This window comes from Adiantum capillus-veneris, chromosome 15 (assembly GCF_014529385.1).
Source record: "Adiantum capillus-veneris isolate H3 chromosome 15, ASM1452938v2, whole genome shotgun sequence".
In the NCBI taxonomy this organism is placed as follows: Eukaryota; Viridiplantae; Streptophyta; class Polypodiopsida; order Polypodiales; family Pteridaceae; genus Adiantum; species Adiantum capillus-veneris.
The window spans coordinates 67,599,601-67,603,905 of record NC_140945.1 but is presented as its reverse complement, the minus strand read 5'-3'; the positions used below and the strand labels follow the sequence as shown (position 1 = coordinate 67,603,905).

The 4,305-nt window shown below is 43.3% G+C and overlaps 1 pseudogene; it reads left to right on the top strand.

Moving 5' to 3' along the window:
• The first annotated feature begins 1,127 nt into the window (after positions 1-1,127).
• On the top strand, positions 1,128-2,170 carry LOC147440825 (uncharacterized; annotated as a pseudogene).
• Positions 2,171-4,305: the final 2,135 nt, after the last annotated feature.

Genomic DNA, 4,305 nt, shown 5'->3' with positions numbered 1-4,305 from the left:
ACATGACAAAACACACAAAGCAGGGAGTTGCAGCACAGTTGGTAATAATTGATGCATGATGATCGACAGAATGAACTTACATGAGGTTTGCAAAATCTTGAAAGTAGAAGAAGCAGTTAAAGTGGCAGAAGAGAACTTTCATCACCGTCATTAGCTAATGTTTGATTAATCATTCTATTAAGCCTGGTGTCGTTAACGGCCCGGTTAATACTGTAAAGCGGGAGCTTAAACTCTTGGTTAGCAGATGATCCAAGTGAAGGCATTGTTAACAACCCTCCTTGGCTAAGGATAAATTGTACTCAAAGTAATATTCAATTAATTGATGATTGCGATGATTGGCAGAGCTGTCATTGTCTCTTGTTCTCTCTCTTTCACACCTCCCACAGCTAGAGGCCCGGCGCTTACCCGACTCACGTAGCGAACACATATCCCCCGACATCTTTGGTGAACCCGACGTGAAACGAGCCGGGGTGGGAGATGCAGATGGAGATTCCAGCGGAGATGAAGAAATTATTTGAAGAATTTATCACACATGTTTCTAATGGAAAATCAGGAGTTCCAGATTTTTCCAAGATGATGCAAGTGATGCAAGGATCATTGCATGAAGTAGAAGCCGTGAAGACAAAGAAGCAGATAGAAGAAGCTTTAAATGCAGCATTGGATGCAGTATGCAATGAAAGACGAATGTTTGATGGTGAATATGATCCAAAAGGCTACCTAGAGTGTTATGAGCAAGAAATGAACCGTGAAAGAGTGCCAAAAGTTCAGATGATTGCAGAGTTTGAACAGCTTGTGTGTGACAATATTAAGGAGCAAGTTCAAGTTATTGCAAGAACATATGCAGATAATTGGGATGCTTTTCAGAAGCAATTTTACAGGGGATCTCAGTGAATAAAGACCTGGAGCTTCAAAAAATTGAAAGCAGACAAGATGAGGAGCCATTTTTCTTAATGCAAAAAGCATATCATACAGGTGATCAATATTCTATCCGAGCTAAGTTAGAATCTATTATTGATGCATGTCTTCTGGAAGACGAGACATTATTACATGCAGATGATGATTTCATAGCAGATACTGTTTATGCTCGATTGGGATTGTCTTCTTTATTCCAAAGCAGATATGACTCTATGGATGCTAAGCATGCAATCATATCCTCTCAAAGTGACATAAATGAGGAAGCAGGTTTCTCAGAGCCAATACATGGTTTGCATACAAGCATAGTTGCTAGCAGTGATCAAGAAACATGTTTGTCAGAGTCAATATGTGATGTGGATGCCCATTTGGAGTGCTCTTTGGGTGTAGAACATGAAGAGAATGCTTATGCAGCATTACATGCAAAAGCAATTGTTTTGGATGATGCTATAGAAGAGGGTTTCATGTCTATGGCTGCATTTCAGGACACTGGTGATGATGTAGATGTATTTGATGCTCAACCATATGTATTTGATGTGAACCAAGACAAAGATTATGATTATGGAGATGCATATTCAGAGGGGGTGATGGATGATAATCAGTCTATGACTTCTACAGGTTACAGGGTTTGCTATGATGATGCTATGGAAAAAGAAATTGATGCTATCTTTGTAATGCATGCTGAGACTTGTGCTATTGAAGTGGAAAGATATTTGAATGGGAGTGTGAGGCTGCCAGAACAATTCGTGACTATGTATGAAACAAGAGATGAGGTTTCCTGTGATAAGACTCAGAAACTAGGTGGTTCTTCCAAGGAGGAAGATATGGAGCTTATGGATCTGCTTGATGATGCGCTAGATGTCTTTCTGCTTGTGACAAGAGTAGTGAAGAACATCCTGCAACATATGATGAAGAGCTTATGTTTCTTCTGGATGAGGCTCTAGAGGATTTTGTTCCTACTAGAGAAGGCAGCCATGCAGCGTTTGTGGTATCAAATGAAGTGATGGCATTCAATGACTCACAAATGAAGATTGATATTTTGGAAACCATAGTGATTGAATCCATTTTGCCTCTGGGTTCTGCTATGATGGGAATTTGGGACTTTTTGTTCCTATGCTATGAGAAAGTTTGTGGAGATGCAATATACTTGAAATATGATCATCCACTACCTTATGACCCAGGAGGTTATCATGCTAGCTATCATTGCTGTCAGTTACTTTATATTCCCTATGATCCTGGAGGATGGTGCAAATTTTAAAAAAAAGGAATGCTCACAATGGGACGAATGATTGAGTTCCCGTTTGATCCCGGGGGCTACTGAAGTGCAAGTTCCAGATTTGAAAAATACCAGCTATCTGTTGTAGCAGGTTGCATGGTACAAGGTTTTGTTTCCTAGATTTATGCTAAGTCAGAAGAGTTTTTTTTTTGTTATGCGCTCAATAAGCTTACATGGTTGGCTTCCAGTTGACTTCTTTGGACAATTGATGAAGTATCTTCACATCTTTTGAGTTGGTTCTACTACCAGAACTTGAGGTAAAGAACTTGATGGCCATTCCATGTGCAGACAGAGTAACGCATACTTGAGCTTGACAAGGTTCCTTAAAGAGAGCTTAATGGTCAAGCCGTGTGCATCATTAACTGGAGTACTTGAGTTTGGCGGGGTTCACTAAACAGATTTTTCATAATTAAATGCTTTGAAGTTACGGCAGATACATTTCAGAGATTTTTGATGGACAACTATCTAACGATTAAGCTAGAACATTGATGATAGGGTATAAGCCTTATGTAATTTTTCATATGTTTACCAGTTATGTGAGTCTGATGATGGAAAAGAGCTTAAGATACCTCTAGCAGATGCAGATTGAAGTGTTATTGGCACAGACCGGAGGCTGTGCAGGTTCAGAGGAGGTGGATGTCGTGCAGCTCCGCTCCCATGCTAAGAAATATGCCAAGAAGATGCAGATCAAGCTTATTGAAAGCCTACTTGATTAATGGTTAGTGTGATGAGGGCTTGTTAATAGGCCGAGCTTAATGATTAATGTATGCTAGATGCGGCTTAAAAGGGCCAACGGATGCCTGAATGATGCCAAATATGAGTATGCTTGAAGTGAGCACAAGTGGGAGATTATGACCTAGAACTGTAGTGCTTAATGTGCTCTACTGGCCTGTCTTTACGGCTCGTCGATTGGAGCTACGGTGAAGAAGTTATGGCAGTTTGAAGTTTGAGTTAATGCAGATCCGTACCGGATTGGGCAACTACAGCTGAGCTGACAGAATTGAAATGAATGCGCGGGCTTGAAGAGCTCACTTTGTGGAGCGCGTCAGTCTTTTCAGATCAGCAACAATCGGAGTTCCGGTTGCCAAGATATTAGCCGTTAAAGATTTATTGGGGGCCGGCTCCGTACCAGTTCGGTCCACTCGGTCGGAGTACCATCTGGGAATTTTATAGCCTTGGCAGGGTTCGAGGATAGGTGCTCGAGGCTAATCTTGTCCAGAATGTCATCACTTGTAGTGCATTGAGAGAGGGGTATGCTGATGGATCCATGCTCGACACTATCGGGGTCGAGATGTATACATTTGATAATGCTTTGATTGAACAAATATACAAAATAATGGATATTGGAGAAATATATTGTGCCGAGAAACTCACTTGTGTGTTTCTTTTGTGAGCTCACTTAAAGACTGTGCTAAGAACAAGTGGGTTACTTGAAAATGACACATATTCAGTCGATGCTTTACTCAGTATGTATGCCCAAATGTGGTGCCCTTACGAGGGAAGCCGGCCGCTAAAGGGCCACCCAACTTAACCAAGTGGCAAGGCTGCCCGGAAGCCAAGGGGGCTATGGCTGCCCGATGGAGAAGCGTGGCAAGCTTTGGCCGATGAGTATGCCTAATATGGCTTACAAAGCCATAAGGCCGCCCAATTAAGGGGCATGGCCAATGGCCACCCTATTTTAAAAGGGTAGTGTGAACAAAATAGGGGAGAGCCCATGGCGTAGAGAGGGGCGACGAGCAGGCAGCGTGAGGGAGGAAGAGAGATGCACAGGCTGCGGGGGTGCTCCAATGAGCGCACTGGAGAGACGAGAATTTCTCAGCTAGCATGGGCGATGCCGTTTGGAGCCACTCGCGGCGCATTTCACGCAGGTCAAATGTCGCCATTGCCACGTCATAGCGGCCGCTCCTGTGCCACGTCAGTAGCGGCGGCGCTACTGCTAGGGGGGGGGGGGGGGGGGGGGGAGCTATTAATAGCGGATTTTTGCATGCGGAGTTGCATGGAGAGTTAACGAGGAAAAGCAAGGCGAGGAGAGGAGGGTAAGCAAGGCGAGCTTTCTCTCTCTCGATCTCCAATCAAAGCAAGGAGTTCTCTTTCTCTCTCGACCTTGGCTACCAAAG